Raw genomic sequence first — 14,186 nt, 5'->3', positions numbered from 1 at the left:
GATATATTTCAAGCCCTTATAGGGAAACAGAGAGTTGTGAGAATTAAAAGCTATGGAAAAGATAGCAAGGATGGGGATTCTCCCATGATGTGATAAACCCACAGAGAATTGCCCAAAAGTTAACGAGAGAGCTGGGGCTGCTGCTAAGTTGATTCAGTCATGTCGGACTCTGTGAGACCCCATAGACGGCAGCCCATAAGACTCCCCCGTCCCTGGGATTCTCCAGGCAAGAATACTGGAGTGGGTTGCCATTTTCTTCTCCATAACTAGAGAGAGGGAGTACTTATAAAGTGAGATGCTCTGGGCTAGGTTGATTTGGGTCTCTTGAGAGGCAAGAATCAGTCCTCACATTGTAGGGACATGTACTTTGGCACATACATTGGTGGATAGAGATGCACTCCCCTTCCCCAGACAGACTCATCTTTGCTACTGGCTTCTCCATGGGGCTCCTGATGAAGGAGGAAGAGGAAGAGGCACCTTCCCTAGGGAGTGACAAGACTGCAGGGGAACAAGAGGTCTTCTACAGGCAAGATGCTGGGTTTGGTTCTCTCATAGCTGTTATCAGTTGGGTCAGCCAGAAAAATAGAACCCGGGGGAGCTTAGATAGATAGATAGGGACAGACTTATTGCAAGGAACTGGCTTATTGCTATGGGATTGTGAGGGCTACTTGGCAAGTCCAAAATCTGCACGGGACTCTCAAGCCTGCAGTGAAGCTGCTATCCACAGGTAATGGTTCTTTTTCCCCAGAAAAACTTCAGCTTGTAAGGCTTTTTGAATCAGGCCCACCCAGATCATACTTAAAGTCAGTTGATTATGACTTATATTATGTCGTTATTAGATTATGACAACAACATAATCAGCTGATTATGGACCTTAAATGCACCTACAAAGCACCTTCACACCAACACCCAATAAGTGTTTGATTGAGTAACTGGGGACTGGAGCCCAGACAAGCCGATGCACTAAACTAACCACCACAGCCGCCTGCCCTCCTCGCCAGGCAGCCCAGCTCCTCTATGGTCAGACCCTCGACCCCCTCCTGAAGTCTGCCCTCCTCAAGTAGCTCCTGGTGTCCCTGTCCCCCAGGAATGGCCTTTAAGCTGTCTGCCAACCAACCCCACCTGAACCTCAAACAGATCTCCAAGGTGGCTGCCTGCATGATTTCTTTCTGTGCCTCGTTTCTCAAGTGAGTTGCTGAACTATCTCGTGGCTCATCTCCTTGCCTCCAAGTCCATGTTTCCATGAACTTCTAAGCTATGTATAAGGCCAGCCCTTTCTGTGCTAAACCCCTTTAGAGCTCCCACAGCTCCCGGTGATCCTGTAATTCTCCCCTGCCCACCTAACCATCTGTGTTGCGACCACCCTGTGCTGCGACCACCCTGTGCTTTCATGGTTTCTGGACCGAACCCACTCAGCGCTCAATCCTGATGAAACCTATGCTGCCCTCTGACCATCGCCCATGTCTTTGCCTTACCACCTCTTCCTCCCCATTGAAGACTAGCTCAGAGCACACCGTTCTCGGGTGTGGGAAGCCCCTTTTCTAGACTCCCTCAGCATCCCTGCTTCCCTGCACCAGGCACTCATCTGTCTGTAGCATGACTCCCTACCTGCCATCTGCCCCTCCACAATCAAATGAGCATCTCACCTCTGCCCCCAGCCCCAACCCAGCACAGGCCCCAGCATCTGTCTGGCTCACAAAGTGTGTTTCATCATTATCCGCTGAATTAGTGAACAAGATGTTTGTCGGTAAAATTACCCGTTGCCCCTCTGTTTCACCATCAGCTCGTCTAGCAGCGCTCCTCACTTTCTTCCTCTCCCCATAGTTCCAGCTGAAATTTATTGGGGTGGGGAAATGATATTTTTCTTTTCCCTCTCCCTTCCCTGTCAATTTAAGAACTGTTTTGAGCAATAATAGTGTCATGATAATTTATGGCGTAAAAAAGTTATGGCCTGAAACTGGGGCCAGTTTCAAGAACTGAAAAAGCACAGGAGGGCTTCAGCCAAGAGGGTGAGATGGGTGTGGTGGGCAAGGAGGCTGGATGCTGGTCTGACACGCCATTCCCTTGGAGGCTGCCAGGAGCCTTGGAAGGTTTCTCACAGGGGAGGTACGGGCTCTAGTTATATTTTAGAAATGCTCTCCACAGAGGATGGACAGGGAAGCCAGCTACCCAGCATTTGAAAAGGGTGAGGGATGAAACTAGGCAGGGGCACCCTTGAGACCAGGAAAAGCAGCAAAATTCCTGGTTCAAAATCTGGGATGAAAAATAGAAAACCTGCCCATACAAGCAGGTGTTCAGGCATTTTCACAGAGTAAATTACTTTGCAGTCCCAATCTTTGCTCCATTCATTCAACAAGTATTATTTGAAATGTGATTTCTTATAAGTCTAGAGATACAATAATGAGAAAGACATGGTTCCTTCCTGGGGAGGGGAGTACTTCATCCCAGTGGGAGGGACAAACAGCAAAAAAAAAAAAAAAAATGAGGGTTACTAGAGTGGTGGGAGGTGGTGAGCGTGTGGAGGAAAGTTTTGCTGGGGCTGCTATAGTAAAGAGGGGGCTGGAGGATGCATCTCTGAGGAGCCATGGCTAACCAGGGAAGGGTATTCTAAGCAGATGGAATGGCACATTCAAGTGTCCTGGAGTAGGCGTAAGTTTGACGTGTTCAAGGCAAAGAAGGAGGCAACAGGAAGAAGATGATGTCAGAGAAGTAGCCAGAGTCCAAGTCCTAGAAGGCAAATACCTCTGACTTGTATCTGAGTGAGCTGATCAGTCCGCAGGGGATTTTGAGCAAGAGTAGGTTTCCAGCTACATATCCGAAGGACCACCAACTGGACTGACTCAGGCTGGACTGAAGTAGAAGGCAGAGAGACAGGTCCTGGTCAGATGGCTGTTCACATAACACGGGAGGGACATGATGATGCCCTAGGCTTGGCCACCTAGCAATGAGGTGATGAGAAAAGCTGATTGCACATGTGATTTTTAGGAGACGCTAATAGGAATAATGGTCCATCTGGGTGTGGAGTATGAGAGAATGTGGAACCTGAGTCCCTCTGGGCCCAGTCTGTTTGGGCCACCATAACAAAATGCCATAGACTGGGTGGTCTATATGTTGCTCAGTCATGTCCAACTCTTTGAGATCCCATGGACTGTAGCCTACCAGGCTCCTCATGGAATTTTCCAGGCAAGAGTACTGGAGTGGATTGCCATTTCCTTCTCCAGGGGATCTTCCTGACTCAGGGATCGAACCCAGGTCTCCCACATTGCATGCAGACACTTCATCATCTGAGCTACCAGGGAAGCCCCTATTCCTCACAGTTTTGGACATTAAAAGTCAAAGATGAAGGAGCCAGTAGATTTGAGATGTGGTGAGACCTGGCTTCCTGGTTCCTAGAGAGTCATTGCAGTGTGTCCTCATATGGAAGAAGGGATTAGGGAACCCTCTGAGGTTAGTGATAAGGGCACTAACCCCATACATGAGGGCTCCACCCTTGAGGCCGAATCACCTCCCAAAGCCCCACTTCTCAATTCCATCACATTGTGGGTGAGGTTTCAAAACATTAATTTAGGGGTGACATAAAGACTCAGTCTACTGCTGTGAGTGACTGTCTATCTTACTGAGATGGGAGAACCTTGAAGGTTGGTCAGGTTTGAGGAGGTGCAGGCCAACCAATGCACACCCACCCAAAGATATGCAACACACCTTGCATTTTACGACGTGGAACCTTCTATATATGGGCACCCATGCATTCACACAGCAGCTGTGACTCAAACATACCATAGAGACCTTTAAGGTCTTCTGGTCAGAACTGAGTCAGCAGAGGTTTGCTGCTCAGTGTGGATTTGCCCAGGCTTTCCAGCTGGCAGAGTGGTAAAGAATCCACCTGCCAGTGCAGGAGACACAAGAGATGTGGGTTCCATCCCTGGATCAGGAAGATGGGGTAGCAAATGGCATACGTATGGGCTGAGTCACTTCAGTCACATCCAACTCTTTGTGACCCTATGGACTGTAACACACCAGGCTCCTCTGTCCATGGGATTCTCCAGACAAGAATACTGGAGTGGGTTGCCATGCCCTCCTCCAAGGGATCTTCCCTTCCCAGGGATAGAACCTGCACCCCTTATGTCTCTTCCATTGGCAGGTGGGTTCCTTAACACTAGCGCCACCTGGGAAGCCCAGGAAATGGCAACCCGCTCCGGTATTCTCACTTGGAGAATTCCACGGACAGAGGAGCCTAGCAGGTTAAAATCCATGGGAGTCACAAAGAGTCAGACATGGCCGAGCAACTGACGGCACACGCATGTAGATTTGCCCATGTAGCTTATTTCTATCACTCGTTGCCCATCCTAATGTGTAATTCAGAGCCTCTCTTCCCTGTTTGAAATGACCTTTCTGCAGAGAGGCAAAAAGACATTTGAGACAAAAGGGCTTACTTAAAAGGAGCATGATGGGGAGGGAGCAGAGCCTCATCACCATGAGGAGGGGCCAAAGTGGAAGACTGGGTCCCCCACCCTGAATTTCTCCTATGGCTGTCTTGGTTGGTTTGTATCAGCAGGGCAAAATGATGACTTGTGGGGGGCCCTAGGCACTTGACTTTCATAAGTCCCTTCTTCCATAAAAAAAATTAAAAATTGTATTTTGTGACTTCGTTGGTACTGAGATGAGCGACTGAACTGAACTGAACTGGTACTGAGATAAATATAATCCTGGCTGAATTATATGCACTTTTACTTATGATTTTTAAAGAAATTAAAGCATTTTTGTGGACCCTTAAAAGTATTGTGGGCTGTGCCTGCTATGCCCAATGGGAAAGTCACTCTGTGTACAGGAAGGGAAGGAGGGTGGGTCTGGAGGAGCTCTGGACATCAGAAGAGCCAGGCCCTCATCCTGATTTCTGGACAATGAGCTTCAAGAGCCCTGATCAGTTCCTCAACCTCTCAAGGCCTCTGTCTCCCCAACTTTTGGAGGGCTGGAATTTGACTATCTCTAGGCTGTCTACTGGGCTTCCTCAGTGGCTCAGCAGTAAAGAATCCACCTGTAAGGCAGAAGACTTGGGTTTGATCCCTGAGTCGGGAAGGCCCCTTGAAGGAGGGCATGGCAACCCAATCCAGTATTCTTGCCTGATAAATCTCATGAACAGAGGAGCCTGGTGGGCTCCATAGGGTTGCAATGGTCCATAGGGCTGCAAAGAGTTGGACACAACTGAAGTGACTGAGCATGGACAGCTGCCTACTAAGCAGTAACTTTCCAAGATTCTAACTAACGTGCACAGACCTCGAGCTTCATTTTTAACTTTCTGACCCCAAGGGAGGGCTCTTCCCCTCAACTACAATATTAAACTTGTTTTTGTTTTCTGGATCTCCTTCTCTCATCAAATCATGTGCTGGTGTGTTCAGCCACTGATTTCCAAAAAGCGGTCATAAAACCATAATGAGTATGGAGATACCAATGTGAAAATGACACAGAGAAAGCCATAAACATTCAAATAAATATATAAATATAAACAAGTCTATAAACCAAACCCTGGAGGTATTTTAAACACATAATGTAGCATTTATATCTCTTACTTTGCACAGCAGAACTTTCAAAGGAAATTCATTTAATTCTATTGCTCACACCCCTAACCCCCATCCAGGAGTAATCGCTAATAACCAATGCAATTACTGCCTCCCTTCTGATCGACAGTTCATTTCAAAAGCTCGTTCTTGAATTCATTATCATGATGGAAATGAGCTGAATCACAGTGGATGTGACCATAGGACGATCCCCTTGCTCTCCTTCCAGTTGGATTCAGTGAGATGCCTGCCACAGCCCTGGCCCTGCCCTGCCCTGCCCTGTCTATTACAAACATAGCTAGTTACCTGTCAATACCTGGCCCGATTTAAAGAAGCATGTCTGGAGTTCGGAAGAGAGCAGACCATTCTCTATTTTGTTGTGAGCTTGATGGGTGGAAGGTCGCCCCTGGGGAACTTGACTGCAGCCCTGCTGCTCCAAAGGAGCAGAACCTGAGTGTTGGTCAGCACCTCCAGCTGGAAATGGACAAGATCTCACTGAGCACGCCCCCACTGGCCCCCACTGGCCCCCACTGGCCCAGCTTTCAGGTGCTTGCTCATCCAAAACCCTGCCCACAGCCCCAGGGCGATGCAGGGTCAGATACAGAGCCTGTGGGGCTTCATGCAAAATGAAACTATGGGGCCCTTGTCCAAAAAGCGGGAGAAATCTAAAATGAAAGTTACTCAAATATAAAAGTTTTTCCGCTCTTCCTTGGAGTGGTTTTCTCGCTGTCTCACCTTCTTGGCCTGTCATGGTGTTTTTATCTGATACTATAATGTTGCACCAGCCAGGTGAATGCAGACTCTCCCAGACACCAGGGATCGCACCCTGCCACTCAGCACACAAATAAAGGCCCACTGGCTACCAGATTCCCATCCCCCAACCCTCAGATGCACACACCTGCCCCAGAGTTGAGCCAAGCTCTCGACCCCAGCCTTTTGTGAACAGTGACCCTTCAAGGCAATGGCCACCTCTGGGCCAGGATTCACTTGGCCAAGATGCCTTGGGGGCACCACCCAGCTCTGACCTCCCACCCCTGGATCTGGGCACCTAGACACACCTGTGCAGAGAAGGCAGCAGCCGTCCCCAGATGAGGGGCAAAGAGGGAGAAGCTGGGCAGGGCCATGGGCACCCAGAGACAGGGGAGCAGTGAGGAGAGACCAGAGGAGGCAGCGGGAGGTAGCACCGAGTGTGAGCTGAGGATCCAAGCCTCCCCACCTCGTGACCCACTCTCCTATCAGACTTCACTCACAAAGCACAAATTTAAGATTTTTAATAACTTAAGGTATGTGAGTTATGAAGAGTTTCAAGATGGCAATTATAGAGCATCAAACCTCAAGCCCAGGCCCTCTTAAGCTCAAAAGCACATACCCTCGCATTGGTCGTGTGCCTATGAAGCTGACTCCGGGCCAATATTAACCACAACCTTCATTTTGCACATGAGAGAACTCATGGCCAAAGTCATGATGCTGGGAAGAGGGGGTGAACGCTGAGATTCAAACTCAGTCATCTGGCTCCAAAGCCTCATTCTTCACCTCATCACTATGCTGTCCTTTATTCCAACAAATTTGGCTGGTCCTGCCCAGGGGTATCAGCACCTTGCTACGTCATCTTATAGAACAGGCAAAAGAGAGAGTACACCCCAACACACACCATCGTACAGAACCAGGCATTCGCTGGCTGTGTGACAATGGACAGACCCTTAGTCTCTGTCGGCCTAACATGCCACACGTGGGTGTTGTGGGAAAAAACATGGAGTCATCAAAGTCCATTGTATAGAAGCATCGGGGTCACCTAAAATAGAGAAGACAGGCGAGAGAAACTGACCAGAACCATCACCTCCTTTACGAGACTTTCCCCAACCCCTTGCCAGGCAACTGACCCCAACCTTGAATCTCCAGAGAGGACAGTGTGCAAATTTTGTAATGCTTTGAACTGCTCAGTGGCCACACAGAAAGGGACAAGCCTGGACCAATTCACCACTCAGATCACTTTAGTAATGTTTTCTGAGTCTGGGTACAAATGCTTTGATCTCATCGGTTAATTCCAGCAGAGTTTTCTTCTGTACTTAGTGCGATGGGCTAGTGATCCAGAGGATGCCCCCAGTCCGGCTGACATCTGTGCCACTGAGCAGATGTTTGCTGAATGAATGCCATTGGAGGAAAAGTCTGCATGATGTTTTCCCTCAAATGCATTGATCAGACTGACCCATTAGTAAGCACTGCTTGGGGAACAAACACCAAATCTGTAATATTGATATCAGCCAGGGTTTTTGGCCTTCCTCAATCAATAGAAATTGACTAGCGGTCACACAAGAAATCCAGGCAAGGCTTCATTTGGGCCCCTGCTGCAGCAACAGGGAGCAAGAGGAAGTAACAGGTTCCCTTGTTTGTGGGCTTCCCGAGGGAGTGGGCAAACTTCTCTATATGGGGTGAAGGTAAGGGTGTGTCCACGTGTCGGGCTACAGGGGTGGCTTCAGTGGTTTGCCCACCCCTTTGTGGTATATGGTGCTGGGGGTGTGCTTAGTACCTGGTTTTGTTCCTGACACCCAGTTTTTGCTCCCAGCTCTTCGGAAGTGGAAGGTTTGTTGTTTTGGTCTTTTTTGTATCTTTTGGCCCAGAATTTGCCCCAAATGCACAAGCATGCAGTTATTTTTAGTCCCATATAGTTTCTTTGCATTTTGTTGCTCAAGGAGACATTTGTCCAGGTGCAAGAATTGCAGCACTGCAGCAAAGGGCCCAGGCTGTCTCAATTCGATGAGACACAGCGTTGGTGACCCTCAAGCTCTTGAGTCTTTCCTGCTGAACTAAAGTGCGTGACATGTGCTTCCTCAGACACAGTCGGGGGCATTTCCTTTGGTCTTATCAAAGAAGCTGCTACTTTGGTAAGGCTGTCTGAAGGATCTGAATCGTCAGAGCTCTGTCACTGGCCACTGCAGCAACTCTTTCTAGGTGAGGGTGTGCGTGGCCGTACAAGATGCCCAAGGGTCTCCGTCATTCTGGGATCCGGGGGCCTGTTCCAGGAGTGTCAGTTCACTGCCTAGAGCAAGCCAAACACATCCAGAAAATTGCCAGAACTTCAGCTCCAAACTTCAGCCAAGGACGTTTAATTCATAAACTCTGCAAAGCTACGGATGAGGCCTGTGACAGTCAGGGGTTGTTGGGACCGTGAAACAAGGCAGCACGTGTGAAGTGCTTGGCACAGGCCTGGCTCACAGTCCTACTGAAGTGCCAGTCTCTGAAGGGAATGTAATCTGTCTCGGGGAGGGTTAGTGACCGAAATGATTTGCCACTCCTTCCTGAGGGGTATGGACTTCCCTGGTGGCTTAGACGGTAAAGCATCTGTATACAATGCAGGATACCTGGGTTCGATCCTTGGGTCGGGAAGATTCCCTGGAGTAGGAAATGGCAAGCCACTCCAGTACTCTTGCCTAGAAAATCCCACAGACGGAGGAGCCTGGTGCAGGCTACTGTCCATGGGGTCACAAAGAGTTGGACATGACTGAGTGACTTCCCTTTCTTTCCTGAGGGGTATTAGAGGCTATTATTTGCCCTAGAGAGGGACAGCATGAGGGCATTAGACACTCTGATAAAGGAAGTAGGAGGGTGGAAAAAGAAGTTTGAGGCAGGCTGAGGAGAACAGATCATGGAAACTGAACACTCATTTTAACAGTAGACGTGGCTTCTCCACGGTCTGGCTCTGGACACCCTAAGGACAGAGTTAGTGTGAGGTCTCTGCTGTAACATAGAAAGCATCTACCCTGGAGATTCATTTCTGCTGCCACCAGCCTCCCCAGAGACTTAAAACATGGAACTCTAATGGGGCACATAGATTTCTGTTCCCTGGAGAAACTCAGGTCCTTACACAGATCAGAAGACATAAAAAAAAAAAAAAAAAAAAAAAATCACTCAGGGTCTTTCAAAGAGTTCTCCTCTTGATTTTTTGTTTCTTGAGGCCAAACAGCCTGTACTTCCTCCTTGAAAAAGGCAGACTCTGAATGCTTTCTCCAGAGCAAAAATCGGTTGACACTCCCCGCTGATGGATTCAAACATTTTGACTGAACTCATTCAAATTCCCGTCAGTTGAGTCAATTGATGTCATATCAAATAACTGTCAGCACAACCAGCCAAGTCGATTAGACACCTGGTCTTTTTAGTTAGCTGAACTTGTTATGTCTAAAAACAAAAACAAGAAAAATCAAGATAAAAATAGCTGATCGATTTAGTTAGCAAATGACTAATAAATTCTATCAAAAGAGGACATTTTTGTCAAACTACTTTGATTTTTTTCACTACTAATCTACTACATCTACTAAAATCCATCAGTTGTGTGTGTTGCAGGGAGGGGGTGCAGTATTGAACAGATATGTCAGCTTGCTGAACAAGCAGGCAAGTGAACATCAGAAATGAAATCTTCTGAAAGATGCCATCAGAATGGCCACAATATCATGCTCAATCATCCACAATAACGATGAGAAATGGGATCCTGCAAGAAGTTCGACAGATAACCCCTAATCACACAACAATTTTGTGTTGAAGACCATTTTTCCATTCTCCCTAGAAATTCCCCTTCCTGTCTCTCATTTGTCCATAATTGATAAGAAAATGGGGTGATTGCCTAGAGTCTGAATGTGCCTGGATTGCCCATCAACAAACAAGCCAATGGCAAGTGCACTGAAAACTAGAAGTTAGAATTTACTGGGCCTCCTTGCATGTTCTATCACACTGAATTAATTCTGAAAGAAGTGATTCCTACCCAAGTCCAGAGGATTATGATAAACTCAGTGTTGGAAATAGTCAATTTTTGACCTGAAAAAGTGAAAAGTAAAAGCATTAGTCGCTCAGTCACGTCCAACTCTTGGTGATCCCATGGACTGTAGCCCACCTGCCTCGCCTATCCATGGAATTCTCCAGGCAAGAATACTAAAGGGTTAAAATCAGGTTCTTTCTTGGTTACAAACAAAACCTTTAAAGCTGGCCTTTGGCACTCTGCTTCTCTGCCTTTACTCCCCTCCCCTCCCTAGCAGCTCCCCACCTCCTCCTAGATCCCGTCCCAGGGTCCTGGGGGCTCTAACCTCCCTAGCAGCTCCCCACCTCCTCCTAGGTCCCGTCCCAGGATCCTCGGGGCTCTAATACTGTCTGAGGGCTATCCCCAGAGGGGGGACCATTTACTAGACTAAGTCACGCTGAGGTATGTTTGGCTCACTGTGCTCTTTCCAGAGCTGCCTGTTTTTCAACAGAAGGTCCTGAAGAGGTCTATGTTTAGCTCAGAAGAGTAAATTACTAATGACATACAGTGGTCCCTCCATACAAGCAGGGGATTGGTTTTTGGACCCCAGTGGATAGATACCAAAATCTGCAGATGCTCAAGTCCTTTATGTAGAATGGCATAGTGCAGTCTGCTCTCTGTATCTGTGGATGCAGATGCCACGGTATGGAGAGCCAACTGTAATTTCAGAGTCCAGGTGTCAGCAGACATGGTTTTAACAAAACCAGGTATTGTAGAGAGACATCTTGCTTAGAGAATTAGAGCATATTCACTCTCAAAGATATTCATACAGAATTAAATGACCCACTTTGGTCTGATTCAAATTTTCCACTAGTCAGATTTTTCTCCTGGTTGTAGACATTGCTGCAATGGGAATAAGCTGATTATTTATTGCTGGTCACATACCACCTACAATTCACTTTTCCAATTTTCCTGTGCTGCCTATACAGTGCCACTTTGTCAGTCCCTGCAGTTTATTGACTGTTTTCTGATGGCTGGGGTAAACAAATTACTTCAACAATGGCTGTGGTTCAAAAAGGGCATTGCTTGCTGGGTTCTAAATGATGGACAGGTGTGTGAGATCCAATTGGTCCTAATGTCAGGAAGCAATCCACCATCACAGGGGGCAGGGTACTGTAACCCATCCTATCAGGGACATAATTTTGAATAGTACATACTGTCTACCTTTTTTTAAATTTGAGTATCAGACAATATCCAGATCAAATGATTTCGCAGATAAAATATTCCAAATTTTCAAGTCTACTTTTTTAGCATACACTGAGAATATACTGCACAGTAACAACTCCACTTTATAAATGCAATAAAATCACCAATAATCAAGAAGTTCACATTATTTCATTAAGCCAGAGTTCATTTATTGGATCTAGGGCAGATTCTTAGAGCATCTAGACTTAAGTTTATGTGTAACTCAGTGGTCTCTGAATTTCTTTACTATGCAATTATACCAGAAAATATTTTTGAGCAGGCACCCCAATATGGTTGTTTAATTATAATTTATATTCATTCACTTATAGCAGCCAATATGTCAAGGCACCAAACACACTTAGGTGAGGGTAATTTTTAATGACAGTGAATGTAAATCCTTTATAAAGTCAACTTCATAATTTTGACCCTTTTTTGGCCTAATTCTCATCTTGGCTAATTAGGTTGCTATTGCCTTTACTTCCTAATGTGGCTGATAATGAGTTTATAATCTGAACTGAGGAAACAATAGTCCCATCCCTTTCTTGGAATTTATGTGGGCTTATCTTATTCAATCTTTCTTTATAAACTGAAGTCTCTGTGCAGGTGTCATTAATTAACTGTCTATTTTGTGTAAATCCTTAAAAAAAAACACATAGAAGTTCTAGTATTTTCTAGCCACATCCCAGTGGGTCTTATGTATCCCTCAGTATGAATGCCCCCATTTAGGAACCACTGGCTCTAGTTCATCTTAAAATACAGCCTTTTCTGGAGAGAAGGGTAAAGAGGGTCACTGAGACCAAACCAGACTTAAGGTCCTTCCCAGGAGTTTTGGCAACCTGGGGGCACTGGGAAGCATCGAAGAGTCAGAAGAGGATATGACCCTATTTACATTCTTACAAGATCATGCTGGATGAATCTAGGAGAATGGATTGAGGAGCAGGCACAGATATCAGGAGGTGTAACAGGAGAAGTGATAAGGTTGCAGCCTTTTAAATGGAATGAAGTGGGCAGATTCACAAGATAGTAAAGATTTGGTTATTAATTAAACCTGCCCAAGGTTAAACATCCAGTAAGCAGCAGAGCTAAATTTAGATCCCAGGTCTCCTTGCTCCCAGTACAGTGATTTTTCTTCTGATTTGCCATGTCAGAGAACACCTGGTCCCTCCGTTTTATCCTCCCTGGGGGAAGCTGGTGATCGGGAGCTTAGCCCGGACAGCAGCCTGCAGTTTCCAGGGGGGTGATGAAGGAAGGCAGCAGGAAAGGAAAAGCATTACCTTCTCCAGATGTATTTGTCTTTACAGGATCCATGAGGGGGCTCCATAAGAGTCTGTGTTTCGGGAATTAAATCCTATATTGAAACAACACACTTTCCAGTGATAGCAAACAGAAACTCCAAGAAACTGTTCATTCAAACCTGCTGCTGCCGCCGCTAAGTCGCTTCAGTCATGTCCAATTCTGTGCGACCCCATGGACAACAGCCTTCCAGCCTCCGTCCACAGGCTTCTCCAGGCAAGAACACTGGAGTGGGTTGCCATTTCCTTCTCCCATTCAAACCTAGGCCTTACTGAAAAACATAACCCACCCTGCTGAAGGGTGGAAAGTGATAGGTACAAGCTTGAGAGAAGGAGAAATGGGCTCTTTTACTCACTTCCACCCGGGTGCCCTCATCTCTCCTCTGGCCTGTCTGAAATCCTTATTTCTTTATGCTAAAAAAATTACCTCTTCCAAAAATTCCTTTCTTATTTCCCCTTCCCTTCTATCCCCTGCTCTAACTCTGAACACTGAGTTTTTTCTTACAGCATTTATCAGTCAGGGTTCACTACATGAAACAGAAAACCCTATAGTCATTGCAAGCAAAAAGGGATTTAACATATGTATTTATTTAGGGCTTACAAAGTTTGAGGCAGAGTTGTAGGAGGAAGCTCTCTAGGTTGGGCCAGAAATTATTCCTGGACACTACAAAACTGATTTACCTCTGAGACCACCACTGAAACTTGAATTCAAGAACCCACCACTGTATTCCAAAAATCAGGATGCCAGAATCACAGAGTCACTACACCTACACCTACTGCTTCTCAAACCCCACAAAGCTGGCGGCTGAACCCCCTGAGTGGCAGAAAACATCATATGTTCATGACCTAACTTTCATCAGAAAACAGTTAAAGACTGCTACACTCCTACATTCTAAATTTTTCCTGCTGCTAAATTGCTAAGTCGCTTCAGTTGTGTCCGACTCTGTGTGACCCCATAGACGGAAGCCTACCAGGCTCTCCCGTCCCTGGGATCCTCCAGGCAAGAACACTGGAGTGGGTTGCCATTTCCTTCTCCGATGCATGAAAGTGAAAAGTGAAAGTTAAGTCGCTCAGTTGTGTCCGACTCTTAGCGACCCCATGGACTGCAGCCTACCAGGCTCCTGCGTCCATGGGATTTTCCAGGCAAGAGTACTGGAGTGGGGTGCCATTGCCTTCTCCAAAATTTTTCCTAAATACCTCTAACTGAAAAAAACCTGGTTTTCTTCTAGAGCCTAGCTGTAAGGGAAGCTGAAAATTTTTATTTTAACTTTTAAGGCTATTGGGTAAAGTAAGGTACCCTAGAAGGAAGACTGGGCAAGCCAAGCAACAGGTTCCACCCCACCATGGGAGTTTTCCAAATAATGCAAC

The sequence above is a fragment of the Bubalus bubalis genome, chromosome 22 (genome assembly GCF_019923935.1).
Source record: "Bubalus bubalis isolate 160015118507 breed Murrah chromosome 22, NDDB_SH_1, whole genome shotgun sequence".
Lineage (NCBI taxonomy): Eukaryota > Metazoa > Chordata > Mammalia > Artiodactyla > Bovidae > Bubalus > Bubalus bubalis.
This window is presented reverse-complemented; position numbering follows the sequence as displayed.